The 25,559-nt window shown below is 42.0% G+C and overlaps 1 protein-coding gene across 2 annotated transcripts in view; it reads left to right on the forward strand.

The window, feature by feature from the left end:
- Nucleotides 1-25,559, forward strand: part of SYT1 (synaptotagmin 1) — a 1,076,321-nt gene that overhangs the window by 438,686 nt on the left and 612,076 nt on the right. For both annotated transcript variants that reach the window (XM_073541509.1, XM_073541510.1), the window contains exon 4: nt 24,712-24,765. The gene's annotated coding sequence lies outside the window, so the exon portion shown is untranslated. The remainder of the gene's footprint in view (nt 1-24,711; nt 24,766-25,559) is intronic.

The raw sequence follows: 25,559 nt of genomic DNA on the forward strand, positions 1-25,559 counted from the left end.
CGACAACGATACGACCTTGTCAGGATCGCTGGTGCATCGCTACATGATCGCTGGTGAGCTACCAAACAGGCAGCTTCACCAGCGATCAGCACCAGTGAGGATGCTGATATCTAAGGTAAATAATGGGTTACTAAGCGGCGCGCGTCACTTAATTACCCGATGTGTACCTTAGAAACCTGAGTGCTCGCGTCAGGAGCTGCCAGCACGCAGGTTTCTAAGGTACACATCGGGTAACTATGAGACGCGCACCGCTTAGTAACCCGATATTTACCTTAGAGACCTGCTTAGAATGCTGGGAGCTCGCTGATCGCTGGTCTCTCGCTGCCACACGCAGTGATGCGCGCTGGCCAGCGGGAGACCAGCGATCAAAAAATGGCCCAGGCCGATCGGGAACGATCAGCGATACCTGGCAGGGGGGCCGGTCGCTGATCCCCATCACACATAGCGATCTCGCTGGCGAGATCACTGTGGCACCACAAAATCAGCGATCTCGCTGTGTGACGGGGCCTTTACATAGCTCGAATGCCAGTAGCTTAGTAGTTGCTAGCCACCATTAACACTAGTTGACAGCTGCAATATACAACTGACTCTGTACTGCACTAGTAATGATTGGAGGTAGTTCTTGTCCTGGATGTTTAAGCCATTACATACCATGCCTAATAGGTTGCCAGTAAATAAAGCACTTACTATCAAAATGATATGACAATACAAAAATTCTGTAGTGAATTATAAACCATTTAAGGACCCACTTTTTCTTACTGGGACTTTTGTTTTTTCCTCATTTTCTTCCAAGAGCCATACGTTTTTTTTCCATTAACATTTTATATTCCTTACAAAAATAAAAAATACAAAAAGTAAAGTTTATTTTATGGATGTGTATGAATAGGGTTGCACAAAAAAAATCTAAATGATTTTTTTATTACATTCTGTCTGAGAGTCATAACTTTCAATAACAGATTCAAGTAGGAAAAGCAAAGAAAAGCGCTCCTTGTGTGTACCGATCAACCAAGTGAATTAGAACAAGGTGAGTGGTGCTAACCAAAAGACGTTGTGCTCACCATGAACAACATTAGAATAAACATTCGTGCTTTCCCAGATTGCTGCTGCATCAACCACAGGCTCCCAAAGCTGGAAGTACAGAGCTGGACAAGTGCAGACAGGAAGGGAAGAAAAAAGCATAGCTGCATCTGCTGGGCGCTAAAAGCTGCAAAAGCTTCCAACAAAGACTGGTTGTAGAGCTGGTTGAAGTTGTTATTGGTACTAATCGATGTGCATATTATTTATTATTTGTTTTCAAATGAGAAAAAACGATGCAATGAGGATTGTAAAAAGTGACACACAGATAATTGGATCCAGTACAACTGAAAATAAATAGAATGTTTTTCATATAGGAGAAAAAAAATGATACGTGAAACCAGCCTTAAACTGGTCCTCAATCTATTCATCTATGCTGTAGCATAATTAAAAGGCAAATACTTATCAGATCTGGGGGCTTTTGATACACACACAGTTATAATAAGCCATAATTATCTTATTACTCCATAAATGGTTGCAGGAGGGTTGAGTGGACATGTGGAGGTTCAGGTTCTGGTACCCGACCTGAACTTTATTCCAAAGTTTTGTTTGGGTACCAGGACTGTACCCAAACTTAAAGCAGAACCAGAACTTTTGAGCAGGAAATTTGTCTCTATCTCTTCTTCCCTTGGAATTCTGAATATTCCAACATCCGGGAAAGCTCCATGTTTAGCACCGGACACTGACTGTCCAATATGAACCTTGAATTTTTAAGTTTGGGTTCGCTCATCAAAAGAGAAAGAGTGTTAGGCGTCGGGTTCCTGCAGCAGCTCAGCAGGGATCCAGAGCCTCACATTCTTTGGTCTTCCATTGTCTATCGACCGCAGAGGATATTGCTCAGCAGTCTCGGCGTCCCAGGCACTCGGCCCATACCTGCTCTGTGGGTCTGGTTGTTGCTGCCGCCTTTGGGTCAGCAATGGCAATGCAGGCTGCTCAGCAGCAAACTGCTCCAGAGCCTAAGTCCTTCCGTCGCTCTACTGGGCATGCTCATGAGACGATCTCCCTTTGGAGATAGGGAGTCACATGCTCAGGTCCTTCTCCTGATCTGATTGGTCCATATCAGAGATCTGGAAGGTCCCAAAGGCGCACAGCTATAAAAGGTCCGCATAGCCACTCGGCCATGCGCTAGTATAGTCTCTAGTTGCTACTGTGTGAATGATGATGGATACATGAACCTGCGAATGACTCATTAAGATCTCCTTCCTCTGATATTATGAGTGTGTATAGGGACTTAGGTTTAGAGTCTGCGCCAGCCAGTGGCAAGCTACAAGCCACATCAGCATCCTCCACAGTACTAGCGTTCGACAGTGCGCCTGCTGTCGGGCATTATTGATTAGCGGCAGTGTCTATCACCACGCTGCCGTCTGCAGCTCCTCTTGGCATCTGCAGTTGTGATGCCGCACGCACGGTAGGTCTAGACGGACTCTGACCCTCTGCCTAGGGACCAGCTCCTGTGACCATATACTGTGCGTGCACTTCTAAGAGACCTGTGAGTCCAACAGCCTCAACATTTGTTATTGCCTTAGGCATCTCTGTGAAGCTAACAGAGTATGCCCAGCGCTCACCGGGTGACGTCTAACCCGCGTGCAATATACCGCCACATAGCGCGTCTGCCATTATCTAGCAGCGGTTTAACACCTACTGCACGGTGGACCTCAAGCGGCGAACGCACTTTATTATTTATTTATTTAGTGCGTTCCACCGTTCCTAACATTATACTAGCGCCAGGTTTTGGCTAATAATGGCGGCGGTACATTGCACGCACGCGGGATAGACGTCACCCGGTGTGCGCTGGGTGTACTCTGTTAGCTTCACAGAGACGCCAAAGGGAGATCGTCTCGTGAGCATGCCCAGTAGAGTGACAGAGGGACTTAGGCTCTGGAGCAACTTGCTGCTGAGCAGCCTGCATTGCCATTGCTGACCCAAAGGTGGCAGCAACAACCAGACCCACAGAGCAGGTCTGGGCAGAGTGCCTGGGACGCCGAGACTGCTGAGCAATCTCCTCTGTGGTCGGTAGACAATGGGAGACTGCAGAATGTGAGGCTCTGGATCCCTGCTGAGCCGCTGCAGGAACCCGACGCCTAACAGAGAGTAAAGGGGGTTTTACACATAGCAATATCACTAGCAATATCGCTAAAGTGTCACCGATTTTGTGACGCAGTAGCGATATTGCTAGCGATATCGCTATGTGTGATACTTACCTCCGACCGGCTCCCTCGAAGTCTGTCGCTGATCGCGCGAGATCGTGCAGCTCCATTTCTTGTCGGAAGCTGCCTGCTGATCTTCCTGCTGGCGCCGACGAGCGACGCGTGCACGCGGGCGGGAGGACGTCAGGATCGTCGCGTCTGAAAGGTAAGTAACGACCGCTGCTGCGTCGCTACGTCGCTGTGAGATCTGCCTGTGTGGCAGCTCACTAGCGACCATTTAGTGATGCACCAGCGATCCTGACCGGGTCGTATCATAGTCGGGGTCGCTGGTGCATCGTTAAATGTAAAGGGCCTTAAGAGGATGAGGGAGAGACAAAGAAAGAGAGAGTGAGAATTTTTTTCCTGTCCCAGTTCGGTTAACCTTAATTTTCAATGAAGTTTAGGTTCTGATTGAAGTTTTGTACTTTTCTGGTCTCTGAACCGAAATTTGAAATAAAGTTAGAATCTGGTACCAGAACTTGAACTTCTACTGGTCCAACAATCCTAATTTAGCGCCTTAGGGTATAGCATCTATCTGGTTAAACAATCAAAGCTCATCATTATTGGTCTCAGAATGTTGCCTAACCTTCAAAGCTTTTAGAAACAGCCAGAGTGTTAGGACTTTGCTATGCATTTAACTGGGGTCCTGGATTCAAATCCCACCAAGGACAACATCTGCAAAGAGTCTATATGCTTTTCCTGTTTTTAGGTGGGTTTCCTCCCACATTCCAAAGACATACTAATAGGAAATTGTTTTGAGATCCAATGGTGCAATGATGACATCTGTAAAGCATTGCTGAATCTGATGGTGCTGTATAAGCAGTGCATATTAAATAAATATGTGCACGCACCTTAAAAATAGCTCAACAAACTATAGAAAGATTTTTCCTATTAATTTTTATCGCAAAAGTACTTGCAGCTCATATGTTCAATCTGTTGAGCATTTTTCTGCTTCTTCTGGTTTTGAAAAACGTCTGGTGGGAGAAAAGAAAGTGTTACTTTTTTGAATACTGATAGAAAATGACTATTGAAAAAATCTTCAAAAATGCTTTAAAAACTCTTCAAAGCCCGTTTTGTAAATGCTGTAGGGAATAAAAAAAATCGCAAATTCTCCAAAGAATAATAAATCATTTTAAATAGAAAACTTGTCATTTTTGACCCCTTGAAAAAGTGTGTGTGTATACATAATGTACTTGTAGGAGCTGTCGAAAGATAATTTACATACAGTGTTCTTTCTTACCAACAAATCCAAATATACCTTGCATATAAAATGCTATGAGCCTCGAAGAAAAAGATGTACAATTAGATTAAGCATTGTAAAGCCACAAAGCTATTCTATGTAAAACAGAGACATGGCAATGTGGCGCCCCTGAGGCTCAGTCGCCACAGAGGTACTGCACCTCCTCCTGAGGTGCAGTGCCCCACAATCCAGGTAAGATGGAGACTCCTGGCCACACTCCAACACCTGCACCCCAAACCACAAAGTAGTGTAGCAAAGCACCTTCGGTGGCTCCCTGCTTGGAGTATAGCAAAGCACCCATTGGTGGCTCCCTGCTTGGAACACGAAACGTGCTGGGCGGTGGGTGGAGTTATTTTACATTACAAGGAGCGGGAAGAGTTTAGGATTAGAGGTCAGTTGGTTAGGAAGTTGGAGAGAAGAAGATCCCCGGAGAGAGGGATAGATGGATGGAGGTGCCGCAGCAGATCCCAGTGACCTGGGTCTGCTGGCATGGGAAAGGAAGAGAGAGAGCAACATAGACTGAAAGCCTGATTCTCCATAGAAGGAAAGATTAGTACGGAACGTGAGGAGTAAAAGAGAACAGAGGACGTGGGTTAGAAGAGAATCCTTCCTAGAAGTTCTAAGCGCAAGGCCGGGGCCCGGTCCCCGAGGTTGTATGAATGCTAATGGTCCTGTGCAGACACCGGAGGAATAGAAGTAGTGACCACTTTTTTCCCACACAAGACTTGGGGGCACAACAGCAACTGGATAGTGAGCCGGGACTTAGTAGCAAGGAGTCCCCGAAGCAGGCTACAGCTGTCTGCCGTACAAGTAGAGTTCATAAGAACATCGGACAGGAGGCACTCCAGTGTAATTCAGTACTAGGAGTACTTCACTTAAAGGCGCTATAAGAGGAGACGTTCAGAAAGACACATGTTGGCGGAGTGTTGGAAAGGAGTATTCCATCTGGCCTGAAGGTTGACTGAGTCCCTGACCGGGAGGACACGGCACGGAGGCAGGCACCGGTTTGTACAACAGACTGTGAGTAAAGCTTTGGAACTACATGCCCTGGTGTCCTCCACTCATTCCCTGCACCAACTTGTCCAGCACTGCTACCCCCTCTGTGCCTGACACTACACCATCTACGTGTCACTTCACTTACTCTGCCCTGTGACTACAGCCCTGCCTGTGGAGGGCTATAACATCACTGCTGCACTACACCATCTGTCCCAGAGGATCTGTCTGCAGCGTCGGCTTACATCTTCATTGCCGAACACCACAGGTGGCGTCACGAATCACTTATAAACTTTCATTACCATAAGCACTCTGAAACAACCCCTTTTTACAATGGGCGCCCAGGGCCACGGGCCGGGCCACAGCTGCCGTGACATCTCTCATTGAAGTTCATCGGGCCCGGTACCGAGTACCCCACAGCCCTGGGTGTGAGAGCATCCCAGCAAAAAAGTGCATAAAATGTAAACTCAGAAATGAGAGGGTTAATGAAAATGACTGTATGTTATACTTACATTCTGTTCTTATAAAGACATGATCTATTAAATAAAAGACTCATGTTGCATCTTTGCATTATTGTAAGATTTGAATGTTTATTTCTAATGACAGCTACTTATGTGATACTGTTTCTGCTTTAAGGAAATGTCATGTTTCTTTCTGAAAGCCTTATGAACTTTATGGGCACACAGAATAAGCAGCATGTGAAGATTGTCTCCATTGTCACTCCAGTGGGTGCATTACAAAACATCTGACACTTCCGCTAGTTGGTCTGTCAAACTGTCAAAAAGAAAAATGAGACAACAAAGCAATATCAAAACAGACGTGCAGTGTACACATATTTCATGTATGTTTCAAGTTCAGTTTAAACATCTTTGTGAAGTTACTTATTAAGGCCAGTTGTATAGGATATGTTACAATTGATTGAGAATAACAATTACTGAGAAAAATATTTCATTTATATGGATATAATTATAAATATGCTTTCACATTTTATGTCCAGTTGTCATCTGTTTGTTACAGATCCATTTGTAAAAAAAACTGGATCCATTACAAATGGAGAATAAACAGGCTCAAAATCAAAATCCGAGTTTCCGTTTATTAATGGATTCATCTTTAAAGAAAGCAAAAACGAAGTGGATTTATTTAAAAAGTGTTGTTTCTGTTTTGTCTCTATTTTTGTTCCGTATACAATGAACACATTTTTACTCGAAGTATCTGTGAATATCTCTATTGGTATGGGCATGCACATTGGTAAAAAATGAATCCATTAACGGATGACATAACAGATAAGCATTCGTTATGATACATTATCCGAAGACTTCAATGTTAAAAAATGGATCCAGTTGCGATCTGATTTATAGCCATACAAAAAAGTTTTGCAGACTATGGTTTATGATACATTTAATAATTGATTTCTGCTAGAAAGGAGGCAAATAGAGGCATTTTAGGACATTTCTGAACCTATTCGAATGAATGAATTCTGTAATAGATCGTTTTACTTCTGTTTTGTGATAGCAGAATGGACACAAAAGCAGAAATATCTATTGGAGATGTGAATACAGCCTTAAAAAAGTGCCATTTCTCTTTTAAAATTCCATTGAGGGTAAGCAGAGCCAGGCAGCAAGAAGATTATTCCAATGTATTTGTCTTTTACTGGAATGATCCACTTATTTCAACACCAAGTCAGGGTAGCTCTCTGTCATCGTTAACATACAGTATGTGCAGTATATAGTACCACAAAGGTGAAGGAGTTGTGCGAGAGGGCGAGCGATAGAGCCGTTAGCACTGGTAACATAGATGGTAGCAAGGAGGCACACCAGAGTTGATAATGTTGTGTGTTATGAATGAGTCACCGTAGGAGGCAAAAACAGAAATGCTAGCTAAGTCCAGAAAACCAGAGAAGTTGGCAGCTATCGGATTGCAGACCCCTGAACCTATCAACAACTAGCAGTAGCCGTGGGGGGTTCCTACGATGCCCTAGACCCCTCGATCACAGCCGGAGAACTGCCTAGCCTAAAGACAGAAAGGGAAATCTAAACTGCCCCAGAGCAGACCCCAAAGCAATAGGCAGCCCCCAACATACAGTGGGGAAAAAAAGTATTTAGTCAGTCAGCAATAGTGCAAGTTCCACCACTTAAAAAGATGAGTGGCGTCTGTAATTTACATCATAGGTAGTCCTCAACTATGGGAGACAAACTGAGAAAAAAAAATCCAGAAAATCACATTGTCTGTTTTTTTTTTCATTTTATTTGCATATTATGGTGGAAAATAAGTATTTGGTCAGAAACAAAATTTCATCTCAATACTTCGTGATATATCCTTTGTTGGCAATGACAGAGGTCAAACGTTTTCTGTAAGTCTTCACAAGGTTGCCACACACTGTTGTTGGTATGTTGGCCCATTCCTCCATGCAGATCTCCTCTAGAGCAGTGATGTTTTTGGCTTTTCGCTTGGCAACACGGACTTTCAACTCCCTCCAAAGGTTTTCTATAGGGTTGAGATCTGGAGACTGGCTAGGCCACTCCAGGACCTTGAAATGCTTCTTACGAAGCCACTCCTTCGTTGCCCTGGCGGTGTGCTTTGGATCATTGTCATGTTGAAAGACCCAGCCACGTTTCATCTTCAATGCCCTTGCTGATGGAAGGAGGTTTGCACTCAAAATCTCATGATACATGGCCCCATTCATTCTTTCATGTACCCGGATCAGTCGTCCTGGCCCCTTTGCAGAGAAACAGCCCCAAAGCATGATGTTTCCACCACCATGCTTTACAGTAGGTATGGTGTTTGATGGATGCAACTCAGTATTCTTTTTCCTCCAAACACGACAAGTTGTGTTTCTCCCAAGCAGTTCCAGTTTGGTTTCATCAGACCATAGGACATTCTTCCAAAACTCCTCTGGATCATCCAAATGCTCTCTAGCAAACTTCAGACGGGCCCGGACATGTACAGGCTTAAGCAGTGGGACACGTCTGGCACTGCAGGATCTGAGTCCATGGTGGCGTAGTGTGTTACTTATGGTAGGCCTTGTTACATTGGTCCCAGCTCTCTGCAGTTCATTCACTAGGTCCCCTGCGTGGTTCTGGGCTTTTTGCTCACCGTTCTTGTGATCATTCTGACCCCACGGGTGGGATTTTGCATGGAGCACCAGATCGAGGGAGATTATCAGTGGTCTTGTATGTCTTCCATTTTCTAATTATTGCTCCCACAGTTGATTTCTTCACTCCAAGCTGGTTGGCTATTGCAGATTCAGTCTTCCCAGCCTGGTGCAGGGCTACAATTTTGTTTCTGGTGTCCTTTGACAGCTCTTTGGTCTTCACCATAGTGGAGTTTGGAGTCAGACTGTTTGAGGGTGTGCACAGGTGTCTTTTTATACTGATAACAAGTTTAAACAGGTGTCATTACTACAGGTAATGAGTGGAGGAAAGAGGAGACTCTTAAAGAAGAAGTTACAGGTCTGTGAGAGCCAGAAATCTTGATTGCTTGTTTCTGACCAAATACTTATTTTCCACCATAATATGCAAATAAAATGAAAAAAAAACAGACAATGTGATTTTCTGGATTTTTTTTTTCTCAGTTTGTCTCCCATAGTTGAGGTCTACCTATGATGTAAATTACAGACGCCTTTCATCTTTTTAAGTGGTGGAACTTGCACTATTGCTGACTGACTAAATACTTTTTTTCCCCACTGTATAATGATGGTGAAGCAAGAAGAAAAAACACTAACACAGATAGAAAGATAGACTGAGCAAATGATGGGGCCCAAGCTAACTAGATAGGACAGGATAGGAAGGCTGCTGTCTGCAATCCGCGAAAAACCCTATCAAAATAAGAGCCAACAGACTGACAGGAAAAAAGGCCCTGAAGACGCTAGGCTTCAAAAAGACTATGTCAGTACTCAGGTATTTTCTGAAGACAGAGCAAACCAACAAAAAGGAATTCAGCTCACCCCAGCAGGGAATGGCAGAATCCAGAAAAGCAAGGCAAACTAAAACCAAAACACAAATGCAAAAAGGCAAAGCAGAAAACTTAGCTTTTGAGGAGCAGGAATCAGACTGGTCTCCTAGAATTCCACAGAGAAATCACCAGCGAGGCAGAAGGGCGTCGGCTGCCTTATATCCAGTCAGAGATCCCCGTCGCCCAGTCATCCTCTCCCAGCTCAGGTGCTTGGTAATCAGCCTCACTACCTTCCTTCACCAGAAGAGGGAGTTCATCAGACCTCAATGGTGAAGGGGAAAATGAACGCATAACAGTTGTGTAACTGTTGTACAGGGAGCTGCCTGTTGGTGTCTATCAGCAGATACATAGAGCACCGTGCCTCACAGAAAGAAGAAACCCTACATAGAGAAGAAGAAAGCGGGCACCTTCCACCTAGTGCACAGAAGTCAGTGGGATCCACTAGCTGCTGATGAGACCGCCCCACAGATAATCCTGTTACCTGCTGACAAGTTAGTGACAGAGAAGAGGAAAGAGGAGCAGAGGACATTTTTCAGTGTTTTCTTTGATGATGACTACAACTATTTGCAACACCTTAAAGAAACAGGCCCCACTGAACTTGTGCTTTCTGAATCTCCAGCAAGATCATATTGACATCGGACGAGAGAGTAGAGGAGGAAGCTGATGATATCCAGGGTCCCTCCATAAACTTGCCATCTTCAGTATTGGCATCAGAATTTGAGGAAGATGTTGGGCTTTTAAATAAAACAGCACCACGAGGTCTGTGTCAAGACTTAGATCCTGATATAAGTACAAAAAAAGATATCATACCTGCCAAAAGTCACTTATCATAACATCATCAGAATTGATGGGCAACTCCTCATGACATTAAACCTACAGAGAAGCAAGAGTCAAAATGCCCCAAAGAGAGACTAATTTGTAAGAGAAAATCTCACTTTTTAATTCATAAAAACAGTTATTTTATTGAAAATCACACAAAACACAATACAAAAACAGTCAGAATGAGTGTATATCCAAGGTGGAAAGACACATGGGAAATGTATCAGGTATAGATTTTATGCATATATAGCACACACAAGTATAAGGCGATTTTATACAATCAGTTATAGCTAAATACATAAGTGGTTTGGGAATTTAAGAGGTTACAACAGGAAAACCGCCCCTCATACCCCTGTGGTCACACAGCCCCCCGAGGAAGCCCTGCTGGGTGAAACGCATTGGGCATCGGTGAGGTGTATCGAGACCCCACATGGGTGAGGATATTCATATTATGGCACTATAAACTGCACTTTACTGGATCTTTGGTTGGTGGATATTTGGGGGCAAGCATTTGCGTATGGAAACCGGGATATATATATTTTTACATAGATTTTCTTTCCCCTCCCTAGCTATAGTGGATATTCCCCTGACAATTTGATTGCATACAGCTTTTTCACTGGATTTTGATGTATGGATGTTTTTCAGCAATCGCTATCAGGGATATGAGGGGCGGTTTTCCTGTTGTAACCTCTTAAATTCCCAAACCACTTATGTATTTAATTATAACTGATTGTATAAGATCGCCTTATACTTGTGTGTGCTATATAGGCATAAAATCTATACCTGATACATTTCCCATGTGTCTTTCCACCTTGGATATACACTCATTCTGACTGTTTTTGTATTGTGTTTTGTGTGATTTTCAATAAATTAACTGCTTTCATGGATTAAAAAGTGAGATTTTCACTTACAAATTAGTCTCTCTTTGGGGCATTTTGATTCTGGTTTCAATTGGATCCTGATATAGTAGCTGCTTTGGATGATGATTTTGACTTTTATAACATAGATGAATCGGTTGCTGTGATTAGAAACCAGTGGGTGGTGATTACAACCGCCAAAGAAAAAAAATGAGGGTAGTTTTCGGCACAACCAACGGGATGAAAAATGTAAGGTTATTGAATCAAGTTAAAAGTCCATTAGACATTAGAACCTCAACACTTGACACGTTTCTGGCGTACTAAGGCACCATTAGTGATAGCATGTGAGATAAATGAGCAACTACATATAGAACCAAAGAACCAATCACCACTGAAACAAATAGCTTGCATAGGAAAAACGCAGCTGTGTTCATTCCCATGTATTATTACAATGGAAGAAAAATACCACACCTATGTTAGCGCAAATAGAAAACCATTGTGTCGTATATGAATGCTAGTATGCCAGACAACATAATGCAATCATGACATTGAATGATTTATCTAAACCAGAAGCACAATCCCCACAACATATGCATTAAGATGTTACATAGCATACAACCTAGCATTATTTGTTGCCACTATCTTTGATTGCTGATTTTTCAGTATACCAAGTTTTTGCAATTTCTCTTCACTTGGAGATTTTTTGTTACCATTTTCAGAACACTATGTGGTAGAAGGAATTGCATCATTCAAAAGTGTAACCCGTCCTGCAATAAAACAAGCCCTCATATGGCTATATTAATGAAAAAGTAAAAAAGTAATGGCTCTTGGTAGAAGGGGAGGGAAAAACTAAAGAGAAAAAAAACATAAAAATCACTCAGGGTTAAAATAAGAAAAATATCAAAACAAATGTAGCTTCCAATTCTTCTCAAGGACAGTGCTGACTTACATTTCCTGCTGAAGAATTGTAGCATATCGTGTTATTATTCATAAAAGCAAGTTAGCATAGTTAGATCTAAAGCATACTACTATGACTTTCTTTCAAAGTAATACCTAGTGGAGATTTTTCCATTGCGGTAGTAAATGATCAATCAGATGATGGTGTCCTTACGCACAGTAAGCTAACTACTGCGGAAATGCGCTGCAATTTGAAACGGTGTCCTGTCTGAAAGAATCAATTTGTAAAACAAGATGCATATAGTTTTGTCTAACACCATAGAAGCTCGTTCTCCGGTTTCCTGTTTCGTTTCACATAGATAATAGATGGTGTAGGCCATATGTTTGCTGCTGACAGGAGTGAAATAAAGACTAATTCAATTATGTATGAGGGGATAATACTTTTAGAAGCAGAACAGGTGTACTTCAGACACCCTTCTTGGTAATCAATGTCTATTGCTATTGTGAAAAATACTTTTCTCTTATTATACATAGAATAAAAAAAATTAAACAAAAACATACAGTTGTAGCCTTTCTTCAAGGAACACACAAGATCGATATCATGATACAGAAGGTTTATTCTTAACACTTAACACAACAAAAGCTGAATTTGTATGGTTAGATGGCACTGTTCTGCATCAGAATATCTTTCTGTACTGTAATATCTTTGTCATTTTAAGGCTATATTTTTATGCTTACATATTAATGGCACTCGTCTAATATTCCAAGCACAAATCAGCTACTACGTAAGATTGACCAATTGTATCATACTGAAGAATTAGCAGCACTTTCTACACATAGCCTTTCCTCCTTTTCGCGTGTCTGGAGATTCTGGGTAACGTATAGGAAATCAGATAAATTCATATCACTATGTGTGCCTGATTCCGTGCCTTGATTTTGGACATGACCAATACGCCAGCGGACTTCTTTTCTCCCACATTCATCCCCCCCCCATTCCCTTGATACCTCCCTTCGGTTTATTCACCTCCCCTATGTGCTATGGTTCTGTTTCCAGTTAGTTAACTATCTCACCAATGGTGTTTTTTTAACTTCAGAGCTTTAGTTTTACTACTATGTTTGTTTGTCTGTTAACCCCTTTGTGACCGGGCCAATTTTTTAAATTCTGACCAATGTCACTTTATGTGGTCATAATTCTGGAATGCTTCAACAAATCCCAGTGATTTTGAGATTGTGTTTTCGTGGCACATTATAATTTATGATAATGGTAAATTAAGATTGATATCTTTTGTGTTTATTTATAAAAAAATATCAGAAACTTGACAAAAATTGCAATTTTCAAACTTTGAATGACTATCCCTTTAATCCAGATAGTCATACTGCAGAAAAACATTAATAAATCACATTTCCCACATGTCTGCTTTACATCAGCACCATTTTTAAAACGCTAGTTTATTTTGTTAGTCTTTTAGGAGGTTTAAAATGTAGCAATAATTTTTCATTTTTTCAAGGAAATTTACAAAATTTGTTTTTTTGAGGGAACTATCCAAGTTTGAAATGACTTTAGGGGTGCTATATATTTGAAAACCCCAAACATGATACCATTTTAAAAACTGCACCCCCTGACATATTGAAAACTGCTGTCAGGTGCTGTAGTTTATTAACCCTTCAGGTGATTTTCAGGAATTAATGCAAAGTGGTATAGCCGGATTGAAAAAGTGATTGTTTACCACCTAAATGTCGCTAACTTCTGAACTGGCCACTGTAGCCGGCAGACTCTAAGGCCATTCTTTGGCCATGAACTGCTATGGCAAACATCATCAGGACCACACAATTATGATCTCGGTGTGTCAATTAGGGTACTGTTACACTTAGCGATGCACCAGCGATCCCGACAACGATATGGATCGCTGGTGCATCGCTAAGTGGTCGCTAGTGAGCTGCCACACAGGCAGATCTCACCAGCGACATAGCAGGGGTCGGGGGTCGCTACTTACCTGTCAGACGCGACAATCCTGACATCCTCCCGCCCACGTCCATGCGTCGCAAGTCGGCGCCACAGGAATCCCAGCAGGAAGTGGCCGACGAGAAATGATCCAGGACCTTCTCGTGCGACCAGCGATGAGCAGCAGGGGAGCCGGTCGGAGGTAAGTATCAGACATAGTGATATCGCTAGCAATATCGCTGCTACGTTACAGCGATATTGCTAGCGATATCGCTATGTGTAACGGGGCTTTAGATTAAATTGCAAGCTCCCACAATCTATTAACCTTTTATTTGATGTAGTCACTTTTGACAGCAGCAACTAAGGGGTTAAACAGATATGCATGGTGCCAACACCGATCATTTGTGATACAGCAAGTTGTCAGATATAGTGGACAGCTGACAGCTGCTGGATTGTCACCTGTATGGGGATGATATTCCCTTATATCTCAGGTCAGTAAAAATACGTATTGGCTGTCATGAAGGGGTTAATAGTAATCAAGAATCATTCATTTTCCATATTAATGATATTTTGACAGAATCATTTGCATTTTCATTCTTGTAAACTTGGAAAAATTACTGGATATCATTTATACCTCTGAGGCCTGTGTGGCTTTTTGAACAATGTACTATTTGCTTCTTTTGTCTTTCATGTTTGCCCTGGTGAACCGGTTTATGCTGATGTCATTCAACCAGTGATTCTCAATAAATAAAACATTGAAAACAAAACAATGAAAAGACAACACCATTTAATATATAGATATGTCTTAAAAAATCTGCATTTATGCTACATGGGAACACAACCTTTGAGTCCCAACTAAGAATAAGCGGAACCTTGGATGTTCGGGTTCGTTGGGTTCTTGCAAACTTTAGAGCAAACTTTGGTGCGGGTTCTATAACTCTATTTAGCCTTGAACCTGAACCTCAAAGAAGTCAATGGTGACCCGTAATTTGGTACTGTAAAATGGTCTTGCTCTCTCCCCATCCGAAGTTCGAACACTTAGGCTACTTTCACACATCAGGTTTTCGGCGTCAGGCGCGATCCGGCGTCGTGCCGGAACGCCGGATCCGGCAAATGTTTCGTAAAACCGGATGTGACGGATCCGGTTTTCTGCCGGATCCGTCTTTTTCTTGACAGACAAAACCGGATCCGTCTCATCCGGTACATCCGTTTTCCTATCCGTTTTTCGACGGATTACGCCGGATCCGGTTTTTAAAATTGACCCTTGTGGCCTTCCGAACGGGATTGGCTACTGGAAAACTATATATAGCATGTTCCTACAGCCCTTCTTTGACAGGTTGTAGAGGAGAAAGTGCAGGTTGGAGAGAAGAGCAAGTTACTGGCGAAGATGGATGTTGTCATTGGAAATATTTTGAAGAATTTGGCGGATTTTATAGCGGAGGCGAATCGTTTGAGGGTGATTGTTCTGGAGAAGGAGAGAGCGAGACAGCAGCGCATCAGGCATCGTAGACGATGTTTGTGGATCCACCCCATCACAGCCAAGAGAATGACGCGTGGGGTCTATTCTACACTCTGCATGGACCTTCGACGAAACCCGGATAAATTTTTTGGATATGTTAGGATGAAAATGGAGAATTTTGATTACTTGGTGGAGCGCATTGCACACCTCATAAGAAAAGCGGACACCTATTGCCGCTTCTCTGTTTCACCCGCAGAGCGTCTGATGGTGACTTTAAGGTAAGCCACATTTATTGGATATGCTCGCATCAGAGCACACTTTCACTGCAATCTTGTTGGTGGTAGTTTGTATCTCCAAGTGTTATAGGTCAGTTTTGGTATGTAATGCTGTGATTTAAAACTAATTTATTGTTTTTTAATTCCCCACAGATTTCTTGCAACTGGAGAATCCCTTTCGTCACTGCATTTCCAGTACAGACTCGGGATTTCCACCATATCTGGAATTGTGAAGTACACATGCCGTGCACTGTGGGACTCCTTAGCTGAAGAGTTTTTACCAGAGCCCACAACAGAGAGGTGGATTGAAATTGCTGACAAGTTTCAACAGATATGTCAGTTTCCAAACTGCTTGGGCGCTGTGGACGGGAAACATATCCGCATTGTAAAGCCAGCTGGATCGGGATCGGAATATTTCAATTACAAGAAATATTTTTCAATTGTCCTCATGGCCATCGCTGACGCGGAATACAAATTTATTGCGGTTGATATTGGGGCCTATGGCCGCTCCAATGACTCTCAAGTTTTCAAACTGTCTGCCATGGGGCGTAAACTGTATGGAAACACCTTCCAGTTCCCACCACCTAGACCGCTGCCGCAAACATCTGGTCCACCTATGCCATTTGTCTGTGTAGGGGATGAAGCCTTCCAGCTGTCAGAACACCTTTTGAAACCATACTCTAGCAGAGGATTGACAAGACCAAAATGCATTTTTAATTACCGCCTCACAAGAGCAAGAAGAATGGTTGAATGTACCTTTGGTATTCTGACAGCCAAATGGCGGGTCCTATTGACTGCGATCAACCTCAAGACAGAAACTGTGGATGAGGTGATCAAAGTGTGCGTGGTACTCCACAATTTTGTTATCTGCAAGGAACCCATTTCCATTGAGGACACCTCTGAAGAAACCACCTTGCAAGATTACCATGACATTACCACTAGAAGTTCTGTGACGGTTTCAGTAATGAGGGACAATTTTGCACTATACTTTATGTCACCTCAAGGCAGAGTACACTGGCAGGATGACAGAGTGTGAAAGATTTGTGCCCTAACCAAACTTGTGTACCTTCTGGACCAACAGTATATACCTTTGCCAACCAAAGTTGGCTATCTTGTCATGGTCTTACTATTTTTAGCTTTAGGCCACAGGTGTGTACCTGGTTGTGTTTTATGCAAAGTATTTCACCTTTTAACAAAAGTTGTGTACATTGTTAGGAAATCACCAACAATAAACACAACTTTTTAGGTGAAATACTTTGCTTCAAACACAACCAGGAATACAACTGTGGCAAAAAGCTAAAATTTACCCACAGTTATATACCTGGTTTTGAATACCTTTTTACCTTTGAAATACCCTGTATTTAACCTTTTTTTTAAACATAGTTCGCCGCAGAAAGAAATGACAGACAACCATTGTGAAATGATAATTTAACTTTTATTTAAAATTTTTTTTTATTTGTAAAATGTTTTTAAAGTGCAAAAAACTTTTTTAATAAAGGTTTTAAACCCAATGGGCATTTTTATTAAAAAACACACATTACAAATCTGTGTAGTGTGGGGTGGAAATACTGCTGGAGGGGCTGTGGGACACTTCGACACTGGGTGTGTGGAGAGAGGACTGGGATCGTGGTGGGGAAGGAACAGTTAGAGGTGAAGGTGTGGAAAAAGCTACAGAATGGGTGGACATGTGGGAGGCAGAAGAGGTGGTGGGCGGTGGAGTGGAGGGTTGGGCAGGGACTGTAGGAGCAGATGATGTTGAGTTTGGTACGGGGAAGGAGTTTGGTACGGGGAAGGAGTTTGGTACGGGGCAGGTTGCTGGAAGTGGGGAGATGTCTGGTACTGGGGAGGTTGCTGGTATGTAATAGGAGGGGGAGGATGGAAAGTGGCTGGAGGGGGTGCAGATGTAATAGGAGGGGGAGGATGGAAAGTGGCTGGAGGGGGTGCAGATGTAATAGGAGGGGGAGGATGGAAAGTGGCTGGAGGGGGTGCAGGTGGAGGAACTACAGTGGTGGGAGGTGGAGGTTGGGAGGTAACCTGCTGTAGAGCACCGTGGCACGAATGCATTACATGCATCTGCTGGGTTGGAGATAGTGTTGCCATGCGCTCCACAACAGACCTGAAAAAGGTGTGGTTTGGCGAAGATCTTGCTTCTGAATGCATGGTTTGCAGAAGTGTCTTCACCTCCAGAATGCTGGAGTTGATCTGCTGAAAGCCTGCGGAGATTTGCTCTGACAAGACTTTTAGACAGTTCTGGAAAGATGCATTCAGATGCAAGAACTCTTGCGCATAACTCTTTTCCTGACCCCTCTGCCGCTGTCGCCCAGTACCCGCAGGTGTACTAGAGGTGGCAGGGGCAGAAGGGTGGGGTAAAGGGAAAGCGATCTCCTCACCAGCAGCTTCATGTAATGTAGGCGGCCACGATGCTCCTGTGCTGGTGGATGGGACAGATGGGTCGAATGTGTGGGAAGGCTGGGAAGGTGCAGATGTACCGGGGCGGTCGAAGTGTCCCTCGGTGCCGGTCTCCTCAGGGATCGCCTCAGAAGGGTCCAATCGTGCAGGCTCCCGAGTGCTGCTCACCGTGCTGTGGAATAAAGAGAAAAAAAAACAATTAAAATAGTGACATGGTATGGCCCTGGCTGAAAAAAAAAAGTTACATCTAAACATTTTTTTGTCACATGTGGTGTGTAATATTTACCTTCTGGTGAGCATTGTCTCCCGGAGGAACGACAGGGCTTGTGCGTACTTGTACTTGCTCCTGCATCCTCCAGATCCACTCGGGGCCCGCATCTCTTTATTGAACTCCTTCTTGAAACGATCCCTCACAGACCGCCACCAATTCACAATTCTGTTCCCTGAAACGAGAAAGGAGTGGTTAGTATACAACATCAGTGTTTCACAAACTCCAGTCCTCATGGTCCCCAGGGGTCATGTTTTCAGGATTTCCATAGTAAATAGAAATCCTGAACACATGATCCGTGGGGACCACGAGGACTGGAGTTCGGGAAACACTGGTTTACATCAAGCAACCGGTACTGTATATACTTACGCTCTTTAATCTGGGCCCGAACATCGAGGTCCTCCCAGCGGCCCACAAGGAGTGAACAGATTTCCTCCCAGAGTCGTCGGGTAACGATAAGGTCAGGGTGGCGGCGGTCAGCCATATTCCAGAGCGGCTCCCTTTCTCTGACGAGATCGATGAGGTGGTCCACATCGAGTCCTCCATCCTCACCGTCAGAGTCGGGAGCACGCTGTGAAGGCTGTTAAAGAAAAAGACAAAAATAACATAATTAGCCTCCACAAAAGAAATGAAATAAAAAGTGCAAAAAAACAAAGCAAAAATATTTATACTTACACACTGGTGACCGCCGCGTTGCTGTCGCCGACGACCCTGGGAGGCACTGCGAGGACCTCTTGGCCGAGCACCAGATTGGGAAGACTATAGAAGAAAACAAAAAATGTTATGTCTTTGGATGTAGGCATTTGTTTGCTGTGTGTGGTCTGCAGAACATTGTTTTCTATGTGTTGTGTGTAGTGTGATGTTGTGTTTCTGCGTTTGATGCAAAAAACTTACCAATTGTGAGCCCACTCCAGGTGTCTGTCCACCCCTTCCTTCTTCTTCTGGGAGCTCCTCTTCATCTTGTGATTCCTGTTTTGAAATAAAAGGCAATGAATAGACATATATTACAGAGATGATGGATTTTGGAAATAAAAACTTACCGTCAAACGCTGACGATGCGAGGGAGGGCTCCCAGAAGAAGATGTGCTGTCCTGTTGATGGCCAGACTCCATGGCTGTGGGTATTGCTGCTGCTGTTGCTGCTGCCAGTGATGCCATTTCTGCTGCTGCTGCTGCTGCATCTCTTTGGCGGCTGTTGAATAAAGAGAAACAAAGGGCCAATGAATATCTTGATATTCCATGGCCCTAGTTTGGAGGAATGGGGGATTTGATAATTACCGTCTCTCATCTGCTGCTGGACTCCCCTCCTCAGCATGTTCCATTTGCTGCTCCATTTGGGGTGGTGGTGGTGCTGATGGTGCTGCAGTGGTCTCCTGCCTTCTCCTGCTGCGCTTGTTTGCTTTCTTGGGTGGCATGTTGGGTGTGGCTGTGGGTCCCACTGTCTTGCTTTTATATATGTCTTGTGGGCAGAGCTACTGAGCATGCTCAGACCAAAAAAAACGGATCCGGCTTTCGCCGGATCAGGCGCATTGCGGCGCTCATAGGCTTTCATTGTGTGAAAAAGCCGGACGCGCCGGATCCGGCATGTCCGGCTTTTTCGCCGGAGACAAAAAACGTTACAGTAGCCATTTTTTCCAGACGCCGGATCGCGACACATTGCCGGATCCGGCGAAAACCGGATGAAACGCATGGCCATCCGGCGCGATCCGGCGCAAATGCAAGTCAATGGGGGGGAAACCGGATCCGGCATTGCATTTCGCCGGATCCGGTTTCTGTCAAAAGCGCCGGATTGCGCCTGACGGCGAAAACCTGATGTGTGAAAGAGGCCTAAGACAAACTTCCAAGAGAAGTCCGTGTTCGGAGTTCAACACTGGACACCTAGGTCCGGTGCACACCCTGAACTTTACAGCTCAGGTTAGCTCATCTCTAGTACTACAGCTTGGAAATATATTGGTCCTATTAGAGATGAGGGAACCCAAACTTAGAGTTGAACATTGACTTTTCCCGGATGTCCATTGCAATGTTCCAATTTCCAGGGGAAGTCCATTGCAGAGAGAGAAACAGAGAGATATTTTTTTTTCTTGCCAAGACCCAAAGTTAGGGTCTCCATTGTTTTCAATAGGATTTGGGTTCTGGTTCAAATATGGGTGCAGTTCTGATACCCAAACCAAACTTTTAAATAAAGTTTAGATTGAGTACCGTAACCCAAACTTCCATGGGTCCAAGTATCCCTATTTACTATGCCCCTGGTGTAAATTGATAGTTGGAGGTCTTTAAAGTGTTTATTCACTTTTTAGAAAATATTTGAATTATAGAGACATGAGGAATTTCAATCGACTGGGTATAGCTATTGCAACCCTACAGATTGTTAAAGTGAAGGAACAGAAGAGCTGAGCCAAACACTGCTCTCCTCCAACTCTGAAGACTCGCTCAGTAGAAACTTTATGAAATCTTTTTAAAGTTTTCTAAGTGTAGTTACAAGTTAAACCCACTCTATTGCATATCTATTGCACATCTATTGCTTGAGCAATTGGGCAGATAACTATCGGCATCCTGTTGTCAGAGACTGTTGGAACAAATTTTTACTGCATTTCTCTTCTTTTTTTTCTTATTTACAAACAATAAATCTAATATTCTTTAAAATGTGCATTACTATGTATATAAGAAATCAAATAAGTAGCTGAAAAGGTAAAGTTATAGCTGTAAATAACCACTGTTATTTTAACCAGCAATATATAACTCAAATCTAAGAAACTTTTGAATATATCTTATCAGAGACATCTGCTTACTCCTACACTTATTAAGGGGGCTTTACACAAAGCGAGATCGCTAGTGATCTCACTAAAGCGTCACCGATTTTGTGACGCAACAGCGATATCGCTAGCGATCTCGCTACATGTGACACTTACCTTCGACCGGCCCTCCCACTGGATATCGCTGATCGCGCGCGAATGTCCTGGGCCATTTCTTCCTCGTTGGCGTCCTTCTGGTGCCGATTTGTGATGCGTGGATGCAGGCGGAAGTCGTCATCATCGCTGCCGTGTGACAGAGGGAGCGACCGCCGAGCATAGCTGGCCTGTTTGGCAGGTCACTAGCGACCATTTAGCGATGCACCAGCGATCCTGACCGGGTCATATCGTTGTCGGGATCGCTGGTGCATCGCTAAATGTGACGGGACCCTTAGCCTCTTATTCCCTTCCCTCAGCTCCATTGTGCTCAAAACCTGCACAGTAAAGTGTCAGCTTATACCTTCTAGGGTAGGTAGAGAAGTGAAAAGCACTAAGCACAATGAGACATACACATACTTGTGCTGCACCTTTAAAAAGGTTGTCCGACCTTAGGGTAAAAGTCCATATGACTCTTTGACTGCAGGTTGTGAATCCTTAAATTGTGGGCACTCTTTTTTTCTATCTGTGCACTGTGAGGATTTTCTAGTGCTTGGGTCTCTGAGCGCATGACCGTAAATATGTGATTTGTATACATACGATCATGTGCCGACTAGATATGCACGGCCTCGCTCACTGCAACTGTATTGAGTGAAGCTAAACATGTTAGTTGGAATGTGGCTGGAAGTAGGCAAATTGCACACTTACGGTCACGTGACTGTCGGCTAAATGTGCCGGCACTGGATAATTCTCACAGCGCGCATGGGACACATAGAAGACTTGCAGTCTAATGCCAGACAACCCTTTTAAACTAATCTCAATGCTCCATGTTTAAATAGCGATTATTAATCAATATTTCTAAGATAAATGGGACTTACACAGAGAAATGTCATGAAAAGCTTTGCAAAACTTTCATGTTTTCTATACAAACTTTGCGAAAAAATATTCTTTTATACCTTTTTTCATGGCCTACTGCAAAGTAAGAAGATATAAAATTAGTTTATTTTAAATATGACCTTTTCCAGAAAAACTCACATGCAATTGTACTTTCGATCCAAAATTATTTTTATTAGGTAGTTGCAATGGTGATAATGGTTTACTACTTATGCCACCTTATCCTTCAGAAGTGGAGAAGAACATCAAAGTTAAGATAATTGATAGTTAATTATTAAGTTAATTTGTAATGTTTAAAAATTTGACTTTTCACTGAGACATTAATTGGTATAGCTGTACTGTATGTTTCTTTCTATTATTTTCTAACTATCCTAAATAAACCTCCCCTTGTTTATAGCTATAACGTTAATTTCACAACACTGTTGTAAAGGAGCAGCTGGGGATAATTGCTAATGTTATGTGTCGAACACTTATTATTATGTTGTGGGTGGCTCTAATGACAATACCAAATGTGTGGACCTTTGATGCTCTAATACTCGTGGGGTGTCTTGAACTAATCAACTATTAGTGCTATGTTTGGAAATCAGTATTCATCATAAGCCTTGTTAAAATACATAATAAAAAATATAGTACAGGGTAATTCATTTCAAATGTTGTTGACTCCTTCTAAGGACATAGACTGCTACGCATTCAACACTGTTTTCTTCCATGTGTAATAGGTTTGGGTTACTGTGTCTTGTGCCATGTGACGCTTTTCCAAAAAAAAAACCAGCATAAATTTTGTGGCCTTGTGCCCTGTTTAATATCAGCATATTACAATTGTGCTAAAATTGACATGCAGTAGTCTTAAAATATTATGTCATGCACAAAGTGGTCACTCATGCTAGTATATTATTGATTTTTTCATATTGTGACATATTTGTAAGTGGAAACCAATATCCTGTAACTCAAGGCATAAAACAAAATGGAAAAATAGCAATTGGTTCAAAAAGTCAACCAAAATAATTAAAAATATTAATTAAAGATAAATAACAAGATAAATAATATGGCTAAAACAAAAGCCATACATCGAGAAGTCAGAGAAAGTTGCTGTATGGGTGGTAGACATGATCAAGAGCTACTTTGGGGTTCTGTACCCTGTTTACCATAAAATATAACACTCCTTACCTGGTGTCCTGAGGAGCTTCTCGCCTTGGAACTGATAAACTGCAATAGAGAACATGTAGGAGTATACTGTATTGTATAGAGAAGCTGCTAGACTGGCAAAGTGGGTATGTCTTTTAGTGTTTTACCAGTGAAGAATTCTGATTGTCTGGTTCTTCCAGTCAGTCACTCTTGTTGCACACAGGCACTAAGTTATGCACTGTATGTCTGTATGTTAATTGTTGATGTACCATAGAAACTAAATTGTGTGTGGTAGCCAGATAATTCCATGTAAATACTTTTATGCTCTAAAAAGACAAAATTCTATGAGTGATACCTTTATTGGCTAACCATAAAAATTATATTTGCAGCTTTCACAGCATTATATGTCAAACAAAATTATATTTGCAAGCCATTCACAGAGGCACATTCATCAGGCAGGTTTCATTGGAGTTCTTTCCATCATTTGTAAACCTGCCTGATGATGGAACCTCTGTGATCTGAAAATCTGCAAATATAATTTTACTGGTTAGCCAATAAAGGTATCTCTTGTAGAAGACTTTTGTTTTTGGGGGGTCATAAAAGTATTTGCATCGTATTCTGATTTTTAAATGTTATTTTAAATTTTAATTTGCAATTTTATGTTTAAAATATTGTATCCTGATGGCAATGCAATTTGAACACTATATTGTATAGACTAGATGAGTTATTGTACCTATGTAAAAAAAATTAAAATCAGTTTAAAATAAACAATGTACCTTAAAATAAACTAGTAAATATAATTCTGGTACTATATAAAAGGTTACATTAGAAGGATTAATAAAGATTTAGTGCATGAAAATAGAGGTGGAAACAGCATAGATAAACTGTTAACTGGAATAAATGTTAAATACTGTTAACTGGAAAATTACCAAAAACTTGTAGCTATCATGGCACAATGGGAGTCATAGTTTTGCAACATCTAGAGAAATACCAAAAGAGGGAACATGGATCTAGGTCATGACTCCAGTTTATAACTCAGAGGAAAGCCTTCATATATCCGTGGAAAGGATTCTCTAAAAACGCTACAATCTCACTGACCATTTATTACTTTCACACTTATTGCAGCAAGGCTACTATAACGGAAGGATATTGGGCTTATAACTCTCATGGGTCGAGAGCCCATCCACACTTTTTTCATGTTTTAGTGTTATTTTTGATTTATTAAATGCTGTTGTGGGTCTAGAGTAAATTATAGTTTTTTTATGCCCCTATATTTTAATAAACTTTTTTCGAGATAGAGAGAGAGTGAATTGCCATCGGTCCACCCATCCCTAATCGCTATCTATCCATATATAAATGTGCATATAAAATATATATGTATCAAAACTTGTTTAGTGAGTGGGTATATTTTGTTTACATGTGTCATTTTTCGTTACAGGTTATTTGACATAGAAGCATAGAAGCCAGCAATAATAAGTAACTTCCAAATTTGGTGAGTTCATCTATTTTAGAATTTTCTTCCCTTTTTCTGTACAGTCATTTGTTACATACAGGATTATATGGTGTTTTCTAATAGGAGAATTTCTTTCTGCTCCAATTTTTGTCTTAGGTGTGTGCAGTCACTTTACACAATTACATTTCACTGCAAATAGCTTTGGATTTTGTTTCTCTCTTTAATCCTCTTTAATAATTTAAACATCTTGTCTTTGAGACCTTTATATAGTATTATAGAAACACTTCCCGTTGTTGTGTGCTCTGTTTACTTAAAAACATACATTATCTCTCTAACCGAACTGTAATAAAAACTGTGACTCAATATCCTTATTTGATTGTAATATAATAGTGCAAAAATTTCAAATGTTGTCTTGAAAGTATATATAATTAATTACTATGCAAAAACATTATCACCAGAAGTAAAGGCATATCACTGGGATATTTCATAATCATGCATGATTCTTCAGGTTGGGACCAACATCAATAGTGAGAATGAAGAGGCAGACGCCTGTTGGGTGTTTTTTCTGTATAGTGTAGGCTAGCACACCTGTCTGGAATCTTCATTTAAACTGTTGCTTTAATTTTTATTAAATAATAATGTAGAGTAAGCAATTTTATTAATCTTTCAAATATACAGTACTTTATAAATGGAATCCAAAAGAAAACCTTCTAAAAGCTATCTCCGTATGCCCTTTCTGAAACAAATCCCATTTTAGCTCCACACACTGAATATGGCTTTCTAAGGGCAGAAGAGGAGCTTACATAGCATGCACACTCCTGGTTGGATCCCAT

This window comes from Dendrobates tinctorius, unplaced genomic scaffold, assembly GCF_039654945.1.
Source record: "Dendrobates tinctorius isolate UK_male_01 unplaced genomic scaffold, ASM3965494v1 ptg000122l, whole genome shotgun sequence".
Lineage (NCBI taxonomy): Eukaryota > Metazoa > Chordata > Amphibia > Anura > Dendrobatidae > Dendrobates > Dendrobates tinctorius.